Below are 12,048 nucleotides of genomic sequence, written 5' to 3'. Positions count from 1 at the left end.
TGCTTTAAAAAAGAATCACAATGTTAGTATGTTGAAAAGGAATAGAAATTTGAGTCGTCCCTGACTCTGATAGGATTCCCAGCAAGCTAGCTAAAATACAACAGGAGTGACCTAAATAAATTGGGGCCCCATCCTAATTTGCTAAATTTGACCTAGATTCCAGTTACTTGCAGTGCCAGCTGTCTTACTTTGGTACCAGATTCTAGAGTTATTAATATACTCTGAATCTTAAAATCCTAAACATTTTAGTAGATGTCAAAGAAGCATGATGAGAACCCAATGGAAATGGCTTCTCTTTCTGTGTTGCAAACCTAAGGCAGTGGAAGCAAGGTGAAATGTGTGCACTTAATGTTATGAATCAGCTGTGAACCATTAGAAATAAACAGTGAAAGCCAGCAACTGGTTGCTTAAGACAGGGGCTGTAATTAAAAGTCTGATTCTTTCTGCATGTGTACGCAAGCAAGGAACGTTAATTACTGATTAACAGGGGTTGAGATGAGCTTGGGCACGAGGCGAGACTGCCTTGTCCAGCCCAATACTGTAGAACATTTTTCACCAAGGAAACACGAAGAAGCAAGCTGAATTTATCCAACTTTCTATAGCATTGACAACAGAAGGTAGGAATACATTTGGCAAAGTTCTTGTAAACTAAGAAACTGAATATATGAAAACACAGGGGCAGGAATTGGGACTAGGGGTAATGGAACAGAAAGGTAGACAAATTCTGGGAACTGGTGGCCCAGGGTTTTAATGATGTGAGGTCATCACAGGAAGCCTCAGTTCCTGCCTCTGATTGGGTTAAATCTTTCTCCAATATATTTGGTGGTCAAACTGAGCAATCACATGTCCCAGCAGTGTATAAGGATTTCTGAAACCTAACTGAATGGCAACCATTCTCCTGTAATGACACAAAGGCCTTTATTTCTTGCCTGAAATCAAATAAAGCTCCTGGAGAAGATATGCTCCCACCTGTACTCTATAATGAATACATAGAATGATAGATGCCTATCCTGGCTGGCTTATTTACCACCATAAACAACAAGCGCCGAATGCCCTCTGGATGGAAAATGGCTATCATTTTCCTGATTTATAAGAAAATATATAAGAATGATCCACAAAACTGCCAGCCAATTAACATGCTAAATATCTCCTCAAAGCTATATTCATGGTATCTCCTTCCACATTGTTCATGAAGAACAAGTGGGGTTCAGAGGAGGACATTGAACAGTTTTTTACTCTGAACCATACTAAGAACAATAAGTCTTTATGTAGCCTTTATTGACCTTTCTGCTGCATTTGACTCTATTATTTGAAATAGGCTGTGGAAGAAAATTCAGATTGCCAACATCAACTGAAGACTTCTGCTATTGGTCCAAGAACTGTACAAGGACACAGAAAATTTTAAGCTTGTATATTAATGATAGAATGCCATATTTAGCCAATGCAAACTCACACTTCCAGTAATTAGGAACAGAAAGATACTAATCTTAATGTATGCAGATGATTTAGTGCTCGTCTCTCTTTCTGGATTGGGTCTCACTAATCTCTTGGAGGTGTTCAGCATACTGTAAACAGGAAAGCCTATCTATAAATTACTCTAAGAATCAATATTGTGATTTTTGGCAGATACAGTCCTAGGTATGGATGGTGCTTGGATCAGCAAGCTATAGAACAGGCATAGGCAAACTCTGCCCTCCAGATGTTTTGAGACTACAATTCCCATCATCCCTGACCACTGGTCCTGTTAGCTAGGGATGATGGTAGTTGTAGTCCCAAAACCTCTGGAGGGCCGAGTTTGCCTATGCCTGCTATAGAAAAAACTCATTTATTTAGATATCTGGGTGTACTCTTTAATGAACCCTCGCTTGGAAGTGACATGTGGAGGCAATGAAAGTCAAAGCACAGAAAACCATAGGGGCATTGATGATATTCTATTACAATAAGAAAGGCACTGAAGATATTTGGTAGCAAAATGCTTACCCAAATATTCTATGGCATTGAAATTTGGGGCTCTGATTCAAACTCCATTTAAGTGCAGAAGCTATACTTTGTACCATCAGGAATGCCAGCGGCAATTCTTTGTACTGAATCCAGGTGGCCAACAAAGAGCGTACTGTGCTCAGTTAAAGTTTATTTTAAAAATTGCTACTATGCCTATGGAGCATTCACTAGTGTTATGATATATGGAATTGGGTGGTAACCAACTCTGGAAAACAGAGTTGGCTGATTCTTGGTCAATTTTGTGTGGCACCCGTGTGTGTGTGTGTGTAAAACTTTTTTTTTTTTACTCACTGTTACATCAGTCTGCTGCAGAGTATCAAGGTTCTTAGGCAAAAGTCTCTCACTTCACCCACTACCTAGAGATGCTATTCTGCAAAGCCTTCTGCATTTAGAAGGATGGCTGGGCCTGATCTTTCAAAACCACTAAGTCTAATCCCTAGCATATTTGCTTCTCACTGCAGGAAACAAAACAATCCTTTCCCATATCTGAGTTACAGTCTGATGCTCTTGAGATTCATTTGTACAATATGAAAACTTTGTGAATCTGTCCCGCAAAACTGTCAAATGTTAGGGAAATCAAACCTATTGTACAGCAGCACATTATATCTGTGAATTTTATTTTCACTGCTATCAGGTAATACACTTTTGATCAAATAAGACAGAGGAGGGCCTTCCAAGAAAACTCAGGAGTGGTACTGGTAGATAGCTATGTGCTATCCCTACCAGATGTTCTCCAACAGGTAGAGCATGCTGACAGACAGATGACAGCTCTAGGAAACACACAGGCTGTCAAAATTTCCTTCTGGACAGACTGTGGTGTTCTCACCTATTTATGACAGTTCTGTTAAGCATATTTTAACTTCCATTTTAAGCTGTCTCCTGCAGAATCCATTTTAAGAAGTGGAAAATGTAAGAGTGTAAGTTTACCCCTGACAAAAGAGATAGAAGTTTGTTCCCCTCCTAAATGTCAACATCAGTGGCTGGATAGCTCAGTCAGCAGAGCATGAGACTCTTAATCCCAGGGTTGTGGGTTCAAGCCCCACATTGGGTGAAAGCTTCCGTTAATTTAGTGGCTTGGACTAGACGATCCGCATGGCCCCTACCAACTAACTCTACATTTATATCCATTTACCCACAGATATAATTTGCCTCAATATTTGCCTAAATAATAATATGTACCTCCTTTTTCCCATTTCCAACATTTATTTCTTTGAAATCTTTGTCTACACTCATGCATAGTCTACTTTGGCGCAGAAAGGACCCCTTTTCATTTTATTTCTTTTACAGAGCAAATGTCACTAACTCATGGCAGGCACTTAAATACCTATGGCATCTGTCCCTTCCTCTCTGATTCTGGTAAATGACATAGCCACAACATCCAGAACACTAAGGCTTTGGAGATCATGGGCAAAAGAAGGGTTCCCCTACCAAGGCATTTACTGTTGTTGTGAAGCTGAATAATGTAATTTATGTAAGAAAATATATTTTGATCTTGTATTTTTCAAAGCGTAGGCTTGCCAATGTCACTTTTTTATTTTAATATTTGGGTCCCTGTTCTCTGATAGCTTCAGAAGAGGAACTTCAGCTGTGTTGCAACCACTGTTGTTTGGCCTTCCCTGAGAGCTGGTGACTGGCCCAAGATCACATAGTAAAACTGATGGCTTCCCACCCCCCTCTCCACACAAACACACAAAGCATGGTTGGAAACAGTACCAATAGTCTGCTTCTGCTGTGATCCGTACATAGGCAGATTCAGTGCTGGTGCCAGGCTACTTGGTGCCCTAGGCAAGTCTAACTACTTGCACACCCACACCCTAAATAGCTAACTTCAGTTTTCAAAAACAGATGTCTTGTAGAAATGATAAACTTCTTCAAAATATAAAAGCAAAATATTACCAGAAATTTATAAGACATAACAAAAACTAATCTGTCACTTACTCCTAAGTAAATGTGTGTAGGACTTGGTTGTGAAGCTGTTTGTTTGTTTACTTTGACCCTCTTCCAATTTCCCTCCATTAACATTTCCACAGCTGGTCTAATTACCAATGTTGAGTCCACATTTGTGTGTCTTTGTGTGTGTGTTTAAAGATCTGTATGGTATACTTAGAAAATTGCTTGCATTTTCATCCATAAATTTCTCCGACACTGAGACTTGATCCATAATTATGGGAGCCATCATCAGCCACATTATTTTCATTCCCCTTTTGCTGGCCTCTTTTTAATTAGGTCTATGTCTAGCCTTTTATACTCTTTTATTCTAAATTCAGCAGTCACGTCCCCCTGCTTTTGTATGTGTTGAGCTAGATTCTATTAAATACCCCATTGATTTTAAAATCCTGACTTTTAACATTTAAAAGTTTATATGCCTTTTGCTCCCTGGTATTTAGCAGAAGTGAGAATGTGAGATTTCCTCTTTTTTTTCCCCCTTCCATTAAAGGGCAAGTATTTCTTTTATGGTCCAAATCCCCTGGATTTTGGGAGAACCTATTTCAGCAATGTCCTTCCAGAAGTTACTGGAGAAAAGAATCCCCTTCTAAGTAAAGGCTCCTTCAATGCTCTGCTGCGAGTAAAGCTCGGAAGTCCAGCTCCCAGGGCCTTCTGGTGGTTCCCTCATTGCGAGAAGTGAGGTTACAGGGAACCAGGCAGAGGGCCTTCTCGGTAGTGGCGCCCGCCCTGTGGAACGCCCTCCCATCAGATGTCAAGGAAATAAACAACAATCTGACATTTAGAAGACAGCCCTGTTTAGGGAAGTGTTTAATGTTTGATATTTTATCGCAATTTTAATATTCTGTTGGGAGCTGCCCAGAGTGGCAGGGTATAAATATCTTCTTCTTCTTCTTCTTCTTCTTCTTCTTCTTCTTCTTCTTCTTCTTCTTCTTCTTCTTCTTCTTCTGCAACCTAGCTAAGGACTTGCAGGGTAGGTTGAATGGCACACATCGCTCTGTCCTCCAACACCTCAGCACCCCCGGCATCTACCAGCTAGCAGCTGTCTCAGTCTGTCTTATGGTAGCACCCCTCTTTCTTATTCCTTTACAAATGAAAAATATTCTCATTTGCTTAATGTTGACAGTATCTAACGCCCATCTTATGCTTTCATGCAGATGCTGGTTTTTTTAAAAAAATGTATGTCTTTGTTGGCACTCTATACATTAGAGCATTTGTTGTTGTTGTTGTTTAATAAAAAATACTTGCTGCTTGTACATTGGTCCATAGATGCCTGTGCTTATCAGTGCAGGCACTCCTAGGGGTATACAGACACTGCACGAGTATGGGACAACATACAGGGTAAGTGGGATTTAAAAGTTATGCTGACTGTGAGAAGTGCAAACACGGATAAGTGCATTGTGGCTGTCTCCGCAGGGAGTAGGTCATAACATTCAAATCAGCCATCAGCCATACTGATGAGAAACAAAGGATTAGGACGCAAATGCATAAACGGGTAACTTCAAAATTACTAAAGCAAACATCAAGGAGTGAATTAGACTGTTGAGAAGGAAGGGATGGAATTGAAATGTTCAGCAGCAGTCAGGGCTGGATTTAGATGAAGAGAGCCCCTAGGCTACTCCACTTATGAGGTCCCTCCCCAGCCGCAGGCCTGGGCAGGCCGGGTCTTCCTGTTATATGCCTGCTGGGATTGACAAGGCATCTGACCCTCACTTGAATCTCATAGCTCTCCTGACGAGTGCTTTGGTCTGCCCACCAGATACCAGGCACTCTACTATTCTAATTAGGCCCCAGTGTTTTTGTTACAATTCCCTTCTCAATTAAGTAATCAATTTTAATCTAGAATTTAAATTCTCAAAACTTTCTTATTTGTTAATTTGAGCAAGTAAACTACTGCTCTAACTTCATTACAAACAGTATTTCTACCTGCAACCCACTTGAACAAACCTGCTCCTCTTCCTTTCCCAGCTATTTTGTTGCCATTTGCAACTGTAACTACCTCTGATTACTTATCATTTAACTCTTGGGGAAAATAATTAGCATCACACGTCATGTGCATGGAAGTTGCAGAACCAATTAACCAACTAGAAGGATTCCTGTTAATAGCACCAGTTTTCCTATAACTTGAGATTGCTGGATAGTTTTGATGAACTGCAAAAGCATTTTTAGTTTTCTTTCTGTTGCCACCCTGAACTTTTCTTTATTAGTACTACTTTGTTTTGTACGATTCCTTGCAAATGAAGGAAAACAACTTTTCTGCTCATATGTGTTGATAATATAATTTTGGTTACGGAGGACAAACAAGATTGTACAAAAAACAAGATTGGGCGCAGGCCTGGCCAGGACATAGGCGTCCTGACTGTGACAAAGGTGACCTGTGTGCTTGCTTGATTAACAGCTGTTGGGAACATCAAGGTCCCTGCTCTCCCTTCTTATGGTCTTTGTACTGGACCTGGAGACTTCAATAGAGAGCATTCCATATCAAGAGGGAGGGCAAGTGGGCACCCAATCAAATGACAGGGCAGGAGCTACATGGAACAGGGCCTTTTCACTGGTGGTGCCCATTGTATGCCTCACTCTTTCCAGACCTGTTCTCTTTTGGCCTGTATTTTGGAATGCTTCAGGCTGAGCTGAAGCATTCCCTGCTTTCAGAATAGGGATTGCTGTTTGGTAGTACCCAATTGGTTAGCAGTCAGATTCTAGAGCTCCCTATTGGTGGCTCTTAGGTAATTCACAAAATACAGAGTCCATTCATAAAACACAGCGTTCATTCATAAAGCAGTAACATAAATCTCCATTGCTACATATTGAGTGTGTATTTCAGCGGTTGAACATACAGGTTTATGGCCATGCTGTAGTGCTTATGTGACTGTGAATAAAAGGTGGCTGGGCTCATTGTCTCGGGGTTTGGGGGGGGCAGAGGTGACAAAACTGATTTCCAATAAGTGCCCCCTTTATTTCCATAACAAGTCCTTGAGTCTGTGCTCTGAATAGTAACACCAGGGACCTAGAAGGTGCAGGGCTTGTCAGTCCAACCCCTGCACAGTCTCATCAGGGCTGACCTCAAAGCAATTGGAGAAATTTGGCCAATTTGCCCCCCCCGCCGCTCCAGGGCAATCTAGATGGATTTTATTTATATCTATAAGATTTTGCAGACTTTGGCTGTGAACTGGGCCCCTACAAAAAAAAAATATTCAAGTTGTGCCCCACTTTTTCAAATTGGGCCCCACTGACTAGCCCTGAGTCTCATTGTTGCTGGGCCTGAGTTGCCCTGCCCTTGCATGAAGTCTTGGGTTTGCAATTTTGGGATAGGGGAGACTGCGGCACTGGGGAGCAGGCAGGCTGGTGAGGCCCCCTAGATTTAGAGGCCCAAGTTGTCCTGCCCTCACATGAAGTATTGGGTTTGCAATTTTGGGAGAGGGGAGACTGTGGCACTGGGGAGAGGGCAGGCTGCTGAGGCCCCCTAGATTTAGAGGCCCGAGTTGTCCTGCCCTCTCATGAAGCCTTGGGTTTGCAATTTTGGGAAAGGGGAGATTGCCTGCTGGGGAATGGGCTGGCCGGCGAGGCCCCCTAGATTTAGAGGCCTAGGCTTCAGCCTGCTTACCATATACATAAATCTGGCACTGGTGGCAGTTTTGCAACTCCTTCCAGCTCACTGTCAGAGCAAGTCCCCAGGTAAAAGGAAATGGATGGAATTAGACCATTAATGTCACAGAAAGGACTCAACGGCACCAGAGCCTCAGTGCAGTGAGTTGCCTGAGATCAGTGCAACTGGAGAGGCAATTGAGCTTGGCAATTAGGATTGGCCAGTGAGTTTCTGACAACATGATTTTCAAAAATAGCAACGTAATCAACAATGGGACTGTTGTTTACTATCTTTCTAGAAAACACTGGTGTTCTGATGCATGATGTGTGTCTCCCACAAGAGGTTTGTAGCACTGTGGTTGCCGTTCCATTGGAATTCTGTACCAAAAGAGCCTATATAGAAATAATACATTTATCTGGACCCTCCACTCCTATGCCTCCCTAATAGCTTTTGGGACTGTCCTTCACCTCCCCAGCTTGCCTGCATTTCAATAGCTAAGGATTCTAGGTAGTGCTATTTTTCTAGAAAAAGAGGTGCTGGAACACTTCATGAACACCTTCCTTGTTCTCTTATAATGGCAATGGCACCCACCTGAGAAGTGCCAGAACTGAGTTTTGGCAAGTTCCAGCTGGAAAAAAAAGCCCTAATTCTAGGTCAGTGAGAAGTGGGATTCTCACACAAATCCAAGCTTGCATTTTGTAAGGTTATTTAATAGCAAGAACAGAGGTCTCCATTTGCAAAAATAAAACAGCCAAATTTATTTATTTATTTATTTATTAGCCCTGTGCTCAGGGAAACACTCACACACTTGGTTAGGCATGGCCATGAAACCTATAAGACAGATTTATTAGGAGCAGGTCTTTCATTATCTAATTACAACACCCAATAATTGCACATCTTCAATAGTCAGGAGCAATTGATTTCCTCTGCCCCCCCCCAATCTCTTCAGCACTGCAGAGCTCTGTGCCACACATTCAAGTCAGGCACTTATTTATTTATGCATATGGCTTGCGTATCTCAAGGCTAAAGGCATACATTTTTAACCACTGAAATATTCCCAAAGGAAGGAGGATGGGGAAAGGTTCCTTTCTGAACCTCTCCTGTGCTATCCCTTGTTTATCTGCTCATTACCATGACTGAAAATGGATTTGTCAGGAGAAATGTAATTTAAGAAATGGAAACAGGAGCATATAGAGGGTATCTTGATAACTTAGCTGCAGTCACACACCTGTTTTCCCCCCTTGGTTTGTTGAGAATTCGTCCCCTCTCCGCTTAGTATCCCCCCTCCTTTCAAAACATGAAGACTCTTGCATGACTAGTCTGAATAAATAGTCATTCATTCCCTTATTTGGACACATTCTGATTCACGACGAAACCAGGGCACCCCAAGGGAGTTGAACAGTTGAGCAGAACCTCTTCTGGCTCTCAGCACCTTTCAGGGGATCAGCTTTCAGAGCAGTACCAATATACAGAGAAAGAAACACCACACAGCTGACTGGTCCATTGCAATAAACTATTAGGTACAGGAATGTCACCAGGACCTCTTGAATAGCCATTGTGTTTGTTGTAATTGATTGGTTGATTGGTTAAATTCTATTAAATTCATCTGACAATCACAGGGTGGCTTACAATATAAAAACAAAAAATGCATATGATGATAACAAACAATAACTGTGACTGTGGAGACCAATTCTGAATTCACACATTCTTCCACAGTGGGGACATGGGTTTCCAGGCAGGAGTTGATCACAGTGAGGGTTTGCCAAGCATGTCTTCCTCTTAGCACGTTTCTCCCTTTCGTCCTGAGTTCAAGTGTCTTCAAAGCCCATGACACCTTTGGTAAAGACTGTTCTCCAGTTGGAGCGTTCGCAGGCCAGTGTTTCCCAGTTGTCGGTGTTTATACTACATTTTTTTAAGATTTGCCTTGAGAGAGTCTTTGAACTTCTTCTGTTGACCACCAGCATGAAGCTTTCCATTTTTAAGTTTGGAATAGAGTAGTTGCTTTGGAATAGTTGCCTATTCCTAGAGGTTACCTGTGCCTAGGTGGCAGAAGTTAGGCTAGTCCTGTCCAGATGATGGCACAGCTGGACTACTAGCTGAAGGCACTCTGCACCAATGAGACCACCTAAGCCTCAAGCAACAGCAGTGGCTCCAGAAGTACCCCCAAGCTGAGTACCCACTCTTTCAAAGGGAGTGTAAACCCATCAAGAACAGGCAACCTCCCATCCATCTGATCTAGGGAACCACCCACTAACAGTGGGTCTTATCTGGACTGAACTTCAGTTTATTGGCTCTCATCTAGTCCACTACTGAGGTCCAGCACATTCATTGCCACATCTACAGATGCGAAGGAGAAATAGAGCTGTGTGTCATCATTATATAGCAGGCAGTGTATTCCAAGGCTCCAAATGGTCCCCAATCAGTGGTTTCATGTAGATGCTAAACAGCATCTACAGCTAAACAGAATAGGGGATAAAATTGAACCCTGAGGAACCCAACGTTGAAGGCTCCACAGGACCGAAGAGCACTCCCCAAACATCACCCTCTGGAAATGACACCCAAATAGAATTGAAAGCCCCTGAGAGGTCAAGGAGAATTAAAAAATGTCACATCTATCAACAGAGGTCATCATACGAGGTGACCAAAGCAGTTTCTGTGCCCAAACCAGGCCTAAACCCCAATTGAAATGGATCTAGAAAATGAATTTTCTCCAAAAGCATCTGGATCTGGTCAGTGACTACCCACTCAAAAACCTTGCCCAAGAAGGGAAGATCAGAAACCGTTCAGTAATTACTTAGATTTTCTGAATCCAGTGAAGGTTTCTGGAGGAGTGGCCTTACCACTGCCTGCTTCAAGTAGGCAGGGACCATCCCCTCTTGCAAGGAAGCATTACTCACCTCCCTAGCCTAGCCAGCTGTCCCCTTCCTGTTAGTTTTCATCAGCCAAGAGGCGCAAGGGTTCAGAGCTCATGTGGTCACCCTAGCAGCTGATCTAAGCACCTTGTGCCCATGTGTTTCCCCAAATCTGCCTGTCATTAAGCACTATTATCTAGTTCTTTGAAGTGTATTTTGTTCCTACTCCAGACTCCTGTGCAAGGTTACTTCCCTGCTATAGAAAACACATATTAGCCTCCTTCAGCAAGGCCAAATGGCCAGATACACCATAAAAATAACCAATCCTCCATTAAAGTGTGCATGACAAGCATGCTGCTGGTATGAATGTCACACTAAGGAAGAAACTTCTTGCATTTAATTTGCTGTAAGAGGAAGTCCTATAGTTCACTGGTAGAGCACTTGCTTGCATGCATGTAGAAGATCCCAGTCCAAACCCCAGCATTTCCAGATAGGGCTAGAATAGAATCTCATCTGAAAATCTGAGAGCCGTTGCCAGTCAGTGTTGCCAGTACTGAGCTAGATGAACCTATGGTTTGCCTCAGTATAAAACTCTAAAATACATGTTTTGGTCTCACAATCACAGTCAGGGCTTCTTTCGCCATATTCCCAGCAAATCAGATACATGAGAATCTGATAGCTCAGGGGTTTTAAAAATCTCCTATTCATCCCTCCATCCCAAGTGAGCATGTTTCCAGCTAATATAAGCTTCATAATATTTAGGCTAATATCACAATAATATCACAAAATCCATGAAGTTACGTTTGGACTAAGCAAAACTTCCAGTACTTTTTAGTTCAGTTCTTTTCCCTCTTCCCCTTGACTAGCAGAAGCAGCATAAATTATGCAGAATGAGCCTATATATGTAAATATGCTAAAGATGCATAATTTAAATTAAAGAATGTGGCTTTTGTTGACATAGAATATAATCACCTTTGGAGAATAATTTGTTTTTAATTTTTTAAGGGTTCAGAACACACAGCTCTGGCCTCAATTGGAGCAGGCATTGGCTGAGATATGTACCTTTCAGTATTGAAATTTCCCTGTCATTTCTGCCTTTAAAGGTATTGGTAGCCTCAATATAAACAGAGTTCTTTCATTTTAATTTTAAGAGAAGAAGAAATGAAAGGAATAAGGAAAGAAGACAGAGGTCATAGGGATGGGAGAAAAATGAACACTGAGATAAGGAAATGAAGAATGGAAGGCAATTCAGTAGGAAAGGAATTCAGGCAGCGGCAAAAAAGTTTTTACTCCCACAATGCAATCCAGAGGTATAACAAAATAATGGTGATGAAACTGATTTTTTAAAAAATTGGTGAGAAACAATGCACTTAGATTAATGGCTGCCGATCTAAGAGGTGCCATTAACTTCAGTAATATGTGATGGAAAGACAGAGAAATGAAGGGAAGAATCAAAGGTGAGTATCAGGAGAAAGTGAGAATCAAAAGCAGCAAGGAAGGAAAGAAGGACTCAAAGCAAAGAACTGGAGGAGCCTTTGGAGGACATAAGCCTTTGAAGTCCCAGTATGTTTACTCAGAGCAAAGCCTGTGTGACAGTTGCTGTCTTGTGTATACTGCTCCCGGCGCTCTGGGCCTGTCACTTTGCAAACAGTCCTGTCACCAACT

The 12,048-nt window shown here is 42.0% G+C and overlaps 1 long non-coding RNA gene across 1 annotated transcript in view; it reads left to right on the top strand.

Annotated features, from left to right (window-relative positions):
- The first annotated feature begins 547 nt into the window (after positions 1 to 547).
- The window catches only part of LOC307212467, a 30,473-nt gene continuing 18,972 nt past the window's right edge, over positions 548 to 12,048 (top strand). Inside the window, exon 1 of the long non-coding RNA XR_013837002.1 lies at positions 548 to 617. This is a non-coding gene — a long non-coding RNA (uncharacterized lncRNA). The remainder of the gene's footprint in view (positions 618 to 12,048) is intronic.

The sequence above is a fragment of the Podarcis cretensis genome, assembly GCF_951804945.1.
Source record: "Podarcis cretensis genome assembly, chromosome: 1".
NCBI lineage: Eukaryota > Metazoa > Chordata > Lepidosauria > Squamata > Lacertidae > Podarcis > Podarcis cretensis.
Note: the sequence above shows the minus strand (reverse complement) of the source record. Positions and strands in the feature narration are given on the sequence as shown.